This window comes from Peromyscus californicus, unplaced genomic scaffold (assembly GCF_007827085.1).
Source record: "Peromyscus californicus insignis strain IS unplaced genomic scaffold, ASM782708v3 Scaffold_12__1_contigs__length_115047231, whole genome shotgun sequence".
NCBI lineage: Eukaryota > Metazoa > Chordata > Mammalia > Rodentia > Cricetidae > Peromyscus > Peromyscus californicus.
The window spans coordinates 36915959-36932007 of record NW_026294413.1 but is presented as its reverse complement, the minus strand read 5'-3'; the positions used below and the strand labels follow the sequence as shown (position 1 = coordinate 36932007).

At 37.5% G+C, this 16049-nt stretch overlaps 1 protein-coding gene across 5 annotated transcripts in view; it reads left to right on the top strand.

Moving 5' to 3' along the window:
- Tdrd3 (tudor domain containing 3) overlaps positions 1-16049 on the top strand; it is a 157614-nt gene that overhangs the window by 99834 nt on the left and 41731 nt on the right. The gene's annotated exons all lie outside the window — the stretch shown is intronic.

Here is a 16049-nt window from a genome sequence, read left to right as displayed (position 1 = left end):
GCTCCTTAGTTCGTTTGTTTTGTCTAATAAATGACAGTACGTTTTCAGGCATATTTGTAATCTGTAATAATGTTTAGTCTTTTATTTGAAAATTTTATTGCTGAAATAAGGCCAACTAGTTGTTTTGAATGGGGTAGGCAGTACTTTAACCAGGCTGATGTGAAAACACTGCTGATGTACTATGTCGCTGTTGTTAACATTGCTGAGCAGACACTGAGTCCATCAGCTGCAGCTTTCTGTCCCAGATCTAATGATGGTGACACCATACAGTAGAGATCCACAATACCTCATGTACACCATGTTTACATAAATGAACACATTCTTAGAAATCATTATGCTTGCAGAAGTTTTCTCTGTTCTCTTGGCCCTGTGTTCATTGATACAGTGAAGATGGCAAGATTGATGGGAGAGTTTGATTTGTGGTTGCCCTTGCATATTTTTTTTTTTAAACATACTGTTCTCTTACTCTTTCTCTTGTTAATTTACTTCCACTAAGTGACAATATTCTGATGTGAGCTGGGGTTTTTATAGCAAAGAACAGTTGAGATAAGTGACTGAACTGGTTTTCAGATAATTTTACAGTTTCATTGTTTGTAGCTGGAGAGTTTTCTCTCTGGGTCCCACCAAGCCCCAGCAGTCCGACAGCTCACTTATAAAATAAACACACAGAAGCTTATATTATTTAAACTGTTTGGCCTAATGGCTCAGGCTTCTAGCTATCTAGTTCTTACATCTTAAATTAATCCATTTCTATAAATCTATACCTTGCCACGTGGCTCGTGGCTTACCAGCATCTTCACATGCTGCTTGTCATGGTGGCAGTTGGCAGTGTCTCCCTCCGCCTTCCTGTTCTCTCAATTCTCTCTGTTAGTCCTGCCTATACTTCCTGCCTGGCTACTGGCCAATCAGTGTTTTATTTATCGACCAATCAGAGCAACACATTTGACATACAGACCATCCCACAGCAATTGTTTCCTTTTAATTGGAGTTAAAGCCTGGAATGTATTTTTCAGAAATCTTACAATTTAAAATTAGATCTTCACAGATGGTAGGAAATGTTGAACATTTTTCTAAGGAGCACCTAGAAAGCTTTTCAGAATAGTCTTCGTAACATTTAATGGTTAGATGTCTTCTGAAGAGTTAGGATCCATGATTTGGTTTAAGGTCATAACAGCATCGTTGTTTGAATCTTTGTAGAAGCTCACAATATAAAGACTAGTTGTAATTCACTGGTATATAGATTTGGAGCTTCAAAAAAAATCTTTGTGAGTAGGAGGACTAGCTTGGTAGTTCTTACTGCTTAGTATGTGTGAAGCTCTGAGTTCAGTTACCAGTAACACACATGCACATATAACATACACCACACAAACACACACATGTACATGCACACACACACTCACATGCATAATTCTAACACATCATTGAATGATGGATCTTTTCTTAGTATCTGTGTTTTGTTTCAGTTCATTTCACTTCAAGCTGCCTCAGGATTTTGTTTAGTTTTAGGATTCCCAAAAGTTAATATTTAGCTTAGCAAGTGTCCTCGTTTGGTTTATAGTGCTGTGATAAGCATCATGACCACAAGCAACTTGGAGAGAAAGGGTTTGTTTAATCTTAGAGTTTACTGTCTATTATGAAGGGAAATCAGGGCAGGAACTCAGCATAGGAACCAGGAAGCAGGAACTGAAGGCAAACTATAGAGAAATGCTGTTTACTGGCACGCTCACTTACCCTGCTTCTTTGATAAGAATACCTGCTCAAAGGTGGCACCACCCACAGTGAGCTGGACCCTCCCTCTGCAATCAGTAGTCAGGAAATGCCTCACAGACTTGCCTACAAGCCAGTGTGATGGAGACATTTCCTCAGCTGAGAGTGCTTCTTCCCACATAGGTGCTGGTTTGTGTCAAGCTGACAAAAGCAGCCAGCACAGCAAGTCTGGTTCTGGATGGTCTTCTTATGTCATGTTGGTTATACTGTTCTAAACCAAAATTGTGACATAAGGTTATAATGTTGAAGATTTCATATCTGACCTTATATGGCAGTCAAAATGTGGGCATGCTGAAAGCACTGGAATATTTATTTATACTTAACAGCCCACCCCCAAGTCATAGCATTGTGATAAAACACAAATATTCCCAAGCATTTTGTTTGAGGAATAGTGAGCATGTGTCAGATTCTGTATATTCAAATTTATTGAGAATACATCCTCCTTTAAGTATTAGATTTGTGTGTATGTGTGTGTTAAATTTAATAAAGGTTTGTAATACATTTACTTTCAGATCATATGCAATTCCTCTAGAAGAGCCAAGTGTGCTGTCATTTCTTCAAATTTATGTTTAAATATTCCATCAGAAGTAACTGACCATTTCTTAGAAAATGTCTTCTAGCATTAGCTTTAAAAACCTTTTTTCAAAGCAGGCAGCTGAACCCATGGCTTCATGCATACTTGGCAAGTGCTTGAAAACTGAGCTCCCTCTCCAGTCAGTGATGGACTGTGACCTGGAAGTGTTAGCCAAATGAATGCTTCCCTCCTTATGTTGTTTCTCAGAGTGTTTTTATCACACAATAGAACATCTAGTTTCTTGTGAATTCTAGCTTGCATATTTGAGAAATCTTAATTATTTTATATGCATTATCTATGTAGATATTTTCTTAAACTAGTAATTTTTGCTAGCACTAAGCTACACACATCTACAGAATTTACTAGCAGCCAAGCCCCAGAAGGACTTACATTTTAAGAGTCTATAAAATACCTTGAAAAGAGATTGTATAGGTCTGGGAGTTCTCTCCATACTACGGCTTCATTAACATACTATTAGCTGTGCTCTTAATTCAAAGTGGTCCAAATATACATTCTTAAGTTTTTAAATTTTCTGTATGGATGTTACATATCAAATAATTCAATATTAGTTACTTGAGGAAGGTTACCCCCGTTGAACACCTGCACAGGGGTGGCACCCCCCACAGTGAGTTGGGCTCTCCCATAGCAACCATTAATCATGAAAATGTCTCACTAAATTTACATCATTTTATTTTGTGGTGTAATATATAATTAATTTTTTTTGATATTTTATTAAATATGGATTTATTTTCTCAGAATGCTAAAAATATAGGCTTTTCATTCACTTTTACTCTTCTTAGATTTTCTTCCCTATAAAAAATGATGGATGCTATTTACTGAGAACTGCTGTGTTCTTGGAACCGTGCTAAAGGCTTGCCAACACTAAATGATGTTATGATTTCCATGTGACAGCTAAGCATGCTTGAAGAGAGAAAATGTCTCACTTATAAGAACTAAAGAACTAGGATTTTCGATATTTTCTTTTTCCCGATGCATAACTTTCTCTGACTTTTCATTTCTGAGCAGCTATTTATTTTGGGAGGAAAGAACAATTGAGTTAAACTTCAACACATCATAATTTTGTAAGGTCAAAGAGTGAGGTCAAGCGAGCAGCTGAATTTAGAGATGACGTGGAGGTGGGAAAGCCATCAGAGGAGGTTGAGTACGTGCATGAGTGGGAGCACTGAAGACAATGAGGGAGAGCAGTGTGCTCTGAAGGTTCACAGCCGGCTCGCAGGGAAGTCCCGGAGTGTCAGCGGAGGGCTGACTTTGAGTTTGCTGATAATGTGGTATAAATACTCCCACCATGTCTAATTTCAGGTTATGAGCAATTTAAAAAACTAAGTCATTCATTTTTGTGAAAATTTAATAATCAGCTTTTGTAAGATGTTCAAGCTGAGTCCCGCATACCACTGATTGATTACACTCTCACAAAAGTGGTCAAGTGGTAGATTTAAAACAGAAGCTAAGGAATGCCGTAGAGGAAATGCTTTATAGACCGTGGAATGAGTATTTTGAAGAGAGTTGTCCAGAACAGCATGGGAGTTTTATAGTACATGGTGTTATTTTTCTCCTTTCTGTGACCAAAATGCCTGATAAGAAGCAGCTTCTGAGCTGGGTGGGCGATGGTGGCACGCGCCTTTAATCCCATCACTCGGGGGGCAGAGCCAGGCGGATCTCTGTGAGTTCGAGGCCAGCCTGGTCTACAGAGTGAGATCCAGGACAGATACCAAAACTACACAGAAAAGAGAAACCCTGTGTCGAAAAACAAACAAACAAAAAGAAAAAGAAAGAAGCAACTTCTGGGAGGAAGAGTTATTTTATCTCAGAGGTCTGCAGGTGCACATTGTGACAGGGAAGGCGTGGCACCGAGAGCGGCAATGCTGGGCAGTTTGTTCATATCTGGGCTGCCCGGAACGGGGAGACGTGGGGAGTGCTGGTACCCCGCTGACCTTTCCCTTCTCCCTTTTCATGCAGGGCAGACCACAACTGTTAGGATGGAGCTTCCCACACGCACTGTGGGTCTCCCCCAAAGTTAATTCTGGAGCTGCCCACACGCACGGTGGGTCTCCCCCAAAGTTAATCCTCTAAAGATATCCTCACAGGTCCATCTAAAGGTGTACCTCACAAATCCCCTATGTTTTTCTTTTCTTTTAACCTTTTTAGAGCTTTATTGGGATGGGGGCGGGGGGGAGAGAGGGAGAGAGAGGACAGATGGAAGGAAGGAGCGGAAAGGAAAGAGAGACCCCATGTTTTTCTTAATCTAACAGTTTGACAACCAAAAGGGTTTAGGTTGGTGGATTATTTCTTCCTGTGGACTCTGAAGTATTTTTTATGATTTATCTTATGTATATGTGTATGTGTTTGTATGAATGCTGTGTGTGTACCTGCAAAGACCAGAGGAGAGCACTGGATCCTGTAGAACTGTAGTTACAGGTGGCTGTGGTCTGAGTCTTCTGGAAGAGCAGCAGGCACTCTTAACTGCTGTACCATCTCTCACCCTCCCCCATACAATACTTTTAAAAGATTCTATTGTTTGTAAAGTATTTATAAAATATACATGATGATTTAATAACTACTTGTATTTTCATGTCTGGTAGGAATGATAATTTCTGACCTTAAGCTTTATAATCTAAGTCAGAATCATAGAAATACATTTACAGAAGAGATACTTTTACCAGAGGAAACGAAGTATATCAAGTTCCAATGATCTTAAGATCTTCCTAAAATGTACTCAGTGCTTTAAAGATTTGTGCAAAATATCCCAGCTTGTATGACTGAAAAAAGCTAGTCGAGATTTTTGAGGTGTAAACGATGTAGACTCTGTGTGTGTGTGTGTGTGTGTGTGTGTGTGTGTGTTGTAATGTGTATATGCCTATTACAGAGTATTGTGCTTCTGCTGTTATGTACACTTATATACTGCTCAGTTAACCCTGTCTTCTGTAATAATTATCTTCATGATTTGTGTTTGCTGTGCAAAAACTGTTAAGAAGCTATTCTACCTGGTTCAGTTTACATATTAGTAACCTGCTGAACAGGTCCTGGATCCTTTAGGACAGTGTTATCAGACCATACATATGTGGACATTCTTTTTGAATTTCATTTTGTCAACCTACTTTGACATTCTTGACCCTAAGATAGCTTTGTATTTTATTGGCATGTTTTGGCTTTAAATTGCAAGAATTTGAATTTTGGCTTGCTGTAATTTAGTTTGGAATTTTCAAGAACATGTATTTTAGGGAGAATATTGAATCTGAAATTATTGTGCTCTTGACCCTGGAAAATAATACTTGGCTCAGAAGAACAGATGATGTAATTCACTTTAGAAGATACTGGAGAGTGGTTTGGTTTATTAATTCCAAATATTAACTTGGGGCTTACTGGGTGCCAGAGAGGGGTAGAGAACTGTTAGAAGAGAGGGGTAGAGAACAACTGTTGGAAGAGAGAGGGGTAGAGAACAGAAGAAAAGCCAGAGCTCTTCAGCCTGTGGAGGCAGTGAATGAGCCAAGCAGTTCTGTGGCTGCACGTAGAGGAGTCTGACTTAGCCTCAAGGGTTGGTAGGATGGTGCTTTCAGAACGAGTTCTGAGCTGGGACCTGAAGAGAAGCCAGAGGGAAGAGGCCTGGAAGGGGGCAGATACTGTGCAGGTGTGGATGTGTGTGCGAACATCCCGAACTGAATCCTTAGGACAAGGCCCCTCTCTTTTCCCCAGAACACAAAGTACTGTGTTAGTTAGAGTGGCTGTTGGTAACTGATGGAGAAGCAGCAGGAACTGGGGCTAGAATAGCAATTGAGTTCTCCTCATTATTTCAGTATTTAGTGTGGAGTTGTGATATACTCATATTCATGTGATGTTTACAGAGAAATGAAGAGAGGAGAGTCAACTTAGGTCCCCAAAAGATGTGTTCTCATTTAACGCAGATTTATCCAGATAGTACTTTAAAAAAAAAAAAATCTCTGGCTAAAAACCAATCAACCAACCAAAAAACAACTTTTATGATAATCCAGAGTTTTATGAGAAAATTCCAAAGCTAACCCATGGTTACTGATGATTTAAAGTTAGTAGCTTGACTGCAAGGAGAGGATCCTGATAGCCTGGTCCATTCAGCTGTACGTTGACAGCTCCTTGTCCTTGATCGGCCTCTTGGGCTTCCTTGTCTACAAAATGGAGTGTTGTTACAGCTGTAGCCGAAAGTGAATGGATGTTTTTTATATGTGTAGGGAAGTTCCCTGGACTGCACTATTTATTTATACCTGCAAACAGCACCAGCATGGTGTGCATTTGGAGCCTGGCCCTGGCTGTGGTAGAATTGATATCTGTAGTTTCTCAGAATGTTCATGATTTATTAATTTATAGGAACAGTGATCTGCTTTATTTATAACTTCCTAATAAGGAGTTTTACTTCTTATAGAAGTTTGGTACATTCATATTTTAATAAATATGTTCATCTTAAACTTAGTGCTTAGTTTAATGTGTATCATATCTTTGATAGAATTTAATGAGCCTAGGAAAACATTGTATATTTTTGAATAATTAATGAAGGCCTTAAAAGAAATGCTAATTTATATGTAATCACTTTTTCTGGATTGGTGTCTTTACTTAACATAAATATAGTATCAATTTGGGGATATTGGAACCCAGTATTTTTCCGTTTGAAGTGGTAAAGGTGATGATGTTTCTGGCCAACCATCATGAAATGGCTGTGTGCTTCCTTCCTTTTCCTTTGAGTGTTCTACCCTGCCTGACTGTGTGTCTTATTCCTTAGGGCTCAACTAAAACACAGACCATAGCTTCTGTTAATCTTACCATAATCATTATGATATCTGTTACCTTTGAGGTGTTTATTAATTTCAAGCTACATTATTTTCTGCATTGGTGTGTGCTGTTCGCCTCCTCTCATCTTAAATGACTGTCACAGGATAGAGGGTTGGGGTTCTTTCCTAAAGTGCCTGGGACAGTGCTGACACCATCTGTAGTCAGTGTTTATTAACTACCATGACTATTTGAAAGAAATAAAGAGCTAAGCACCATTATGCTAGTTTTTTTTTTACGTCAGACATCTGCTTAGGGATAGGACTGGGATTAATTCCAATGATCGCCATAATTCTAAATGCCCTTATATATTTTTAAGCTGAATCTTCCTAATTCTGTGATAAGGGTTACTTCTTAGATGAAGAAACTGAAGTGCTTGTGAATTTGTCAGAGATATAACTAGGAAGCAGGAGATGCATGTAAGAGAGGGGCTTTAGAAACTTTGGTTTTTATGCTAGTCTTTCCTGGACTCACCTGGACCGAGGTAAAATCTGCTGTAGTAGGCTTTAATGTTCTCCTCACCTTCAGAAGGCAGAACAGAAGATGGGATTTTCTCTTTTACCTTTGCTTAGCAGAGGTGAAAGCATTAAACAAGTAATTTCAACTTGGGCTTTGTTTCATTTCCAATGTTTTCAGTAATTCTTTGTGCAAATATTTACTGAGTATCTCCACTCTATGGTTGTGAAACACTGGAAAAAAACAGTTCTGAGTAAGACCCAGACAGACTCCACCTTCACCTTGGTTAGGTGTAAATATATTTCCTATAATCTTTTTTTTTAAAAGTATGTCTGTGTGTCTGTATGTGTGTGAATATACACACACATACATATGTGTATATATATATATACATACATATGTGTATATATACATATGTGTATATATGTATGTGTATATATGCACACACATAATATATATACTATATATTCCAATATCCCTAAATTGATACATTAAATAAAGGTACCAAGTATTTTCCTAAATATATAAAACAATCTGCTTAGTCCATATATATGTATATGTGTATGTATGTAATAACAACTAAAGAAAGAGACCATGAATTTGAGTGAAGGTGGGGGTACTACATAGGAGCGGTTGGAGGGAGGAAAGAGAAAATTTATGTAATTATATTTTAATTAAAAAAAATAAAGCATAAATTATATTCCAAAAATGAGGGCTGTTCAATGCTTTTATAATAAAAAAATAAATACGTCAGTAAAGAAATAAAAATACATGCCACACTGGGCTGAATGAGGTAGCTATGCTTACTGAAATGAGCATAGCTGCAATGTTCCGATGCTGCAAAATACTGCTAATTTCAAAGTAGACTGTAGCCTCTGAGTGAAGAACAGAAGCATTTTGTTGTTGTTTATGGAAATGTGCACAGAGATTCTGTGCATTATATTAAAAAGTAACCTCTGAGACTTTAACAGTGGCTGTGTGTGGAGGAAGGATTACATCATTTCTCTAGTGATAGGATTCTAGGAGTTTTCAGTTTGTAAAAATTGAAGAATATATGGATTTTTATATAAAGAATGTTTATATTTTAAGTGTAAAATAGTATTAGAATATGACTTATTTTCAAATGCATCTGAATTTTCTCTTTTATAACATTGCAGTAAAGTTTTTAATAAAGCATTCTTCCTGCCCTACTTACAAGAATAAGCAGGCAGAAAACTAAAGTTAATCTTCTAAGTAATGGTGGGCATTTGTGGCAGAATGTGTAAACAGATATAAGCTTCTCATCCAAGTCACAGGTTTATAAGCTTATTTACATAATAATATTTATAATGTCATAATAATGATTGCTAGTATTTACCGAGAGCTTACCAAAGACAGATACTATTCTAAATATTTTACATACCTTAAATAAGTTTTTGAAATACATTATTTACTTGTATATTTGCTGATTTTAAGATAAGACTCAGAAAAGTTAAATATCTTGTCTAAGGTTATAGAACTAGTGAATGGCTGACCTAAGATTAAACCTCTGTACTATGCTATCTCTAAGTGCTGATTTTTTAAAGCTTTTAAATGTTAGTCCAGTTCTTAATAATGCTTTTAGTTTTTCTGCTTGGATGTAAAGTATTGTTAATTTTCGGTCAGGATCCAGCAGTCTTGGTATCCAAATGTATTTTTCAGCCTTCAAGGATAATAAAGGGCTTTTGCACTTTCTGCGTTTTACCAGAATGAATAGATGTAGGTGGTAAATAGGTCACTGGTACTTTCTGTTTTTCTGGGGATGCAGATTGACATACTGAGAAGTCAAGGGCTTTAGCTTGAGTAAGATTTTTAGTTTACTTCTGGATTCCACGGTTTCTAGGCGGATTTTTATTTGGGGCTCATTGCTTTGAATCTTCATTGTAAAATACAAATAATAATATTGTGCTTTCAAGATATAGGTGCAAGTAGTATGTGCATAGTCAGATTTTTTTAAAAGGTTTTCCTTTTATTAAAATAGCCTTTTTCTCACATAACATCATGATTAGAGTTTCCACTCCCTTTCATCCTCCCTTATATATAAAATAATATAAAACAAAACCAACACATTGGAATTGTACAAAACAAACAAAAGGAAGAGATCTATAGAGAAGGCACAAGCAACAGAGACCCACTCCATTGCAGTCTCAGAAGTCCCATAAAAATACTTAGCTGGAAGCTGTAATATATATGCAAAGGACTTGTAGAGTTCAGGGAGAAAAGAAAAAAGCATACATATAAATAGAATAAAATAAAAATAAAAGATAAAAATTTTTAAGATAAGGAAGATTCCTGACATGACATTATGAGACAAGGAACCCCCAAAGATGCTATTGAATTCATTTTCAGTTTGCCATTTAATACTGGGCATGTGACCTACGCTTTCAGAGCAGTCTGTTTCCTCATTGAGACACCCTTGAAGGAAATTTGTAGCACAAATCTTAACAGGTCTTTTTAATAAAAACAAACCCAGTGCCAGGTATTGGGGTGAATGCTGGAAGATCAGATAAGCAGAACAAGCCACAGCTACCTCACCTTGCCAGTTCCTCAGCTGATCCTGTTTCTTCAGTCTGGAAACCTCTGTGTCCTCATTTAAATGGGTCTCAGCCGAACTGCTGCTCAAAAGCCTAAAAGCTTAACCAGCTCTAGTTCCTGGTCCTCACACCTTATATACCTTTCTGCTATAACTTCCTGGGATTAAAGACTCTTGTTACCACACCTGGCTGTTTCCAGTGTGGCCTTGAACTCACAGAGATCCAGGCGGATCTCTGCCTCTGGAATGCTAGGATTAAAGGCGTGTGTTCCACCATTTTCTGGCCTCTATATCTAATGGCTGTTCTGTTTTCTGACCCCATATAAAGTTTATTAGGGTGCACAATATTTTGGGGAACATAATATCACCACATTTCCCCTTTTTGTCTAAAATTAAAAAAAGCTTATAACTAATACAAGAAAAACTATATCCAATAAGTATATACAATATATACAGTCAAGAATTACATTAACAATGTCTAGTCCATTATCATTAGACAGATTCAGACAAAAAACCTCCATTACATATATTAACATTGTCCAGTCCAGTAACATTTGATAAACTCAGACAAAAAATTTCATTACTTATCCTATTTAAAACAAGTAGTTCCTTTTTAAAAGTAGATTCAACAATTGACCTTTTTTTTATCTTATCATATCCATATTCTCTCCTTTTTCTTTTCATAATAGATTCAATAATCTACCTTTTGTCATTTTTGTATCTTCCCCTTTTTCTTTTTAGAGTAGATTCAATGATCTACCCATTTATCCTATTTCTTTTTTATCTTTTTTCTCAGAGTAGATTCAGTGATCTACCTCAGAAACTAAATTTTTACCGCAAGTGGTTGTCATTTGGAGATTTCTTTGGAGTTTAGGGATGGGGGCATGTGTCCTCTTCTCCTTTCAGTGCTAGGACCAGAACTGATGAAGACCCATGGAGGCCCTATGCATGCTGACTCAGTCTCTGTGAGTTCATACGTGTCTCAATCATGTTGATTTAGAGGGCCTTTCTTTGGTGTTTTGTATCCTCTGTGGCTCTTACACCCTTTCCTTGTCCACATTGACAAGATTCCCTGAAACCTGAGGGCAGGGATTTGATGGAGACATCCCATTTAAGGCTGAATGTTCCAAGGTATTTCAGCCTCTGCATAATGTTTGGGTGTGGGTTTCTGTATTTATTTATTTATTTATTTTAATAATTCTGAGATTAAATTTTTATTAAATTTCTTCTTTGATATTTTTACATATGTGCAATGCATTCTTTTTTAAATTTTTTTAAAAATTTTTATTTTGCAATACAATTTATTTTTATCAGAAGCTTCTCTGATGATGGCTGATGGCTGAGCAAAGCACTGATCTATGAGTATAGCAGAGTATCATTAAGATAGAGTCATGGTATTGCTACTTCTCCCTCCCTCCCTTCCCTCCTTCCTCTCTTTCTTTCTTTTTTATTTTAGAACAGTACTATTTGGCTTTACATTAGGTCCCTGGGCTGTCTACTCTCAGGTTCTTGGTCACCCAAGCAATGTTGGGTATGGATGCCATGTTGTGGAGTGGGTCTTCAGTCAAATCAGGTGTTGGTTGGTTACTTCCACAAACTTTGTGCTGCCATTGCACTAGCATATCTTACAGGCAGGACACCATTGTAGATCAAAGAGTTTGTCTGGGTTGATGTTTATGTTTCTCTTTTGGTGGCCTGCATAGTACCTTCCTATACCAGAGATGCTAGTTCTCAGGGGTGAAGACTCTGTGTAGGCACCAGTTCAACATCACCACGTTCAATGAGTTGTGTGGGTGTCTAGCAGTGATCCCTTGCTGTCTTATTTGTGGGGAGCAACATACAGTCTTGGCATAGCCTGGGTTTTTTGTGGGTTCCCTTGGGATCCCATTGGCCAACAAACTCCATTAGATGTAACCCATTTCTAGTACTGGATGCTTCATTTGGTGACAGGAGATATCCAGCCGGGACTCTGTCTTCCCCACTGTTTAGTGATTTCATTTAGATCTCCTTCATATGTATATATTTCAGGAAGCTTCTACTGTATTAGATTCCATACTCCCGCTCAAATAGCTTGTAATTTTAGCTCTCTTTGTAATCCCTCCCTTTTACCACTCTTCCCTTCTCCTCCCCACTTGATCCTCCAGTTCCAGCCACCCTGCATCCGTCCACATCTATTCTATTTTCCTTTCTAGAGAGATCTGTCTGTCCCCCTAGTTCCTTACTCTATAACTAACCTCTGTAATTCCAGCAATTGTAGCTTTATTATCATTGACTTAACAGCTAATATCTCCATATAAGTGAATGCATACCATATTTGTCTTCCTGGGTTTGGGTTACCTCACTCAGGATGTTTCTTTTTCTAGTTCCATCTGTTTACCTACAAACTTGACAATTTCGCCTTTTTAACAGCTGAGTAATACTACATTGTGTAAATATACCACATTTTCGTTATCCACTCTTCTGCTGAGGGTCATCTAGACTGATTCTAGTTTCTGACTATTATGAATAGGTTGGCAATGAATATGTTTGAGCAAGTGTTACTGGGATTGGATGAAGCATCCTTTGGGTATATGTCCAAGAGGGGCATAGCTGGATCTTGAGGTAGATTGATTCCCATCTTCCTGAGGAACAGCCATACTGATTTCCATAGTTGGTTGTAAAAGTTTTCACTCCCACCTGCAATGGATGAATGTTTCCCATATTCCATATCCTAGCCAGCATGAGCTGTCATTTATATTATTGATCTTAGCCATTCTGACAGGTGTAAGATGGAATCTCAAAGTAGTTTTGATTTGCTTTCCCATGATGATTCAAGGTGTTGAACATTTAAATGTTTCTCAGCCATCTGAGTTTCCTCTTTTGAAAATGTTCTGCTTAGATCTATACCCCATTTTAAAAATTAGGTTATTTGTTTTCATGATATCTAGGGTTTTTTTTAGTTCTTTATATATTTTAGATAGTAGCCCTCTCTTGGATGTGTGTTGTGTTGGAACATGGTCCATGAATGCAATCATGCGAGGAAAATTCTTAGTGCTTATAAGAACTCAAAAAGCACAAGACTCTTGTGACCTAAGTTTCTTTAAAACATGCAGTTGTTCTTAGAATGTGTTTTCATGCTTCTCCCAGGTGGAGCAGATAGGAGTGAGTTTACTTCAAATTATTCAGAACAACTGATTATTGTTATTTGTTTATGTCTCTGGAAAAGACTTTGGAAGGTTGTGGGAGAAGCTCTCTGTGGTCTCTTGGGGATGAGAGCAGAGGAATGGGAGGCTGTGGTAGGTGTTCTGCTACAGAGCTGGGATGAGACTGGGGGATTGGTGTTGGAGTTGTGAAGGGAGAGGTGAAATCTGTAAATTAGCCTTCCTGTTCCCCTGGCCTGGGTGTCCTGAAAGTTCTCTGGGAATGGCTGCTGGAGTTGCGGGCTGACATAAAGCAGCCAGTGGGCAGGGCAGGGAAGTTTCAAGCGCAAGATCTTTGTGATCCACTGAATATGGGGAAGGGGAGAAGGAGGCTGCAACCTTGTCTCCTACCAAACTGGGGCTGAGACTGGGGGATTGGAATTGGAGGAGTGTAGGGAGAGATGAAGAGTTACAGTTAGCCTGTCTGCTTAGCTGGCTATGGTGCACAGAGTCAGATGTTAATGAATATTCAAACACTCTCCAGGTAGGAGTTCCAAAACAAATGATTAATTCTGGAGAGCAGAGTATACTTATTTACCATAAAATGAAGATGTAACTGCTGCTTGAGATTGAATTTTTGCCAAGAAATATTCATATTGTAAGATGCCCGTTTAATTCAGCATCCTCAATACTGATGGAAATAGTTGATTTTTGACAATAGATTCGTTCTGAATGATTCTTGCATTTAATGTCATGGTGCCATCACCATTTTAATTGCTATAACCATACATTTTGAACCCTCTGGTATAATAGTAACATTTATTTCACACTAACTCACAGAAATACTCTTTGATAGCCTTTTTTTCTTTTTAAACTTTATTGTATTCATAGTTTATCTATTTCATTATAATACTATTCATCATATTTTGCTAATTGTTCCTGTATTCTGTTGTATAATCTTAAATCTTGAATTGGAAGCATTAGGATAAAAAAATAAGCATCATCAACTTCTGCTTATGCTACTCTTTGGTATTATTCTCTTTTGGCCAAGTTTTAAGAGCTCATGAATTCACTCTTTCTTGTACATGAAAGTATCTTAGCGTATTTATTACTGGAGTGGTGTAGATTTAGTGTCGGGTGCTGTTTGGTATGTCACAGGGTAGCCTCCCGAGTCTCTGTGAGAGTGTCAGAAAGCACCTGGCCTCTGACTGCACCTCCCCATTGTTGTTTGCCTCTGCTTCAGCTTTTTGAACAAGATACTCTTTCTTTAAAATTCCCTTTCTCTACATTTAATAATTGAGTCTGTGCATCATTTATTCAATAACTAGCTTAGTTTTAGGTTTACTTACTATCTACTTGACTTTGTTACTTAACTGCCTACAATAAAATTGATTCAATTTAAAGATGTTTAAAGATATGAAAACATTAAAGAACCTCCTTTTCTTGCTTTTTTTTTTTTTTTGTTTTGGAGTAAAGCAGAATGTGTGTGTGTCTGTGTGTGCGCACACATGTATGTATATGTATATACATATACACACCATAGTCTTTTAAAAGGACATTTTTATTTTCTCAGTGGGTTTAATTCTCATGAAATATTCCTGTTTTTTAAGGTAAGTTCTTTTATAGATTTACCTTTATCTCAGCATAATAATGAAAATGAAGTGTGTTCTTCATTAATAAAACTACTTATTTTATATTATCATTTATATCCAATATGTAGAAGTAATATTTTGACAGTTAAATGTAACGACATGTTCTCTACTGTTGAGCAGCTTGCTGAGCTTGTTTATTTCTTAAAAATGATAAGCTACCTTGGAATTTCTTGTGCATATTTTCAGAATTGTATATTTGATATAAGAACACTGATGTGTGGGCATGATGGAGTAAACAAATTAAATTGTTAAGTGCTTATAAGAACAGTGATGGGAAAGTACAGTAAGTTTTTTAAAAGACTGTATCTAGAGCAAAAAGAGATTTTGCTATTTTTTAATAATGCAAATTTTCATGAACTAAAGACATAAGCCCAATTGTAGACTAGAAAGTTTTGCTTTTCTTGGTTTTTCTTTCAGAACTGAGTTCTAATCATTTCATGGCCATCAAGTCTAGTTGGACCTTCTTTCTATGTGTTTATCTAGCCTCTATCTGTAACCCAGCACACTAAGTTAGTTATTCTCAAGATAACCTGCTTTTTTTCTAATGTTTTTGACCATCATAGATATCAGTGACCCTGACTAAAATAGTTTAAGAAGAAACAAAATCCTAAACATAGCAAGCTTAAAAGCTTATTCCCCAAATACATTTTCATATCTAGCTGATGGCAAATCAAACAAAGTTTTCCTCAGTGTATGCTATGAGGAACCTTACCCTGTTTTCTTACTAAAGCATCCATGTGTTTCCGCATTATGGTAGTGTGTGAAGACCACTTGGATGGCACACCCAGAGTCCTCAGCAGAGACCACTGCGGCTTTGTTCTCTGGCATGCCTTTCTCTTGGGCATGCCCCTCACGTGTGTCGCTAGCATTCTCTGTCTCTTCCCGAAGTCTTTATTCCTAGAAAAAAAAAAAAAAAAAACCATGATGTTAGCATAAAGTCTCCAAAACAGCTTACGGGCTGGAGAGGTGACTGAGTGGCTGAGTGCTTGCTGCCTTTCTGAAGGACCTGAGCTCAATTCTCAGCACTCATATCAGGTTACTCACAACTGCTTGTAACTCCAGTTTCAGGGGATCTGGCCTGTGCAGGCACCTCCCACCCCCCACCCTCTATACACATA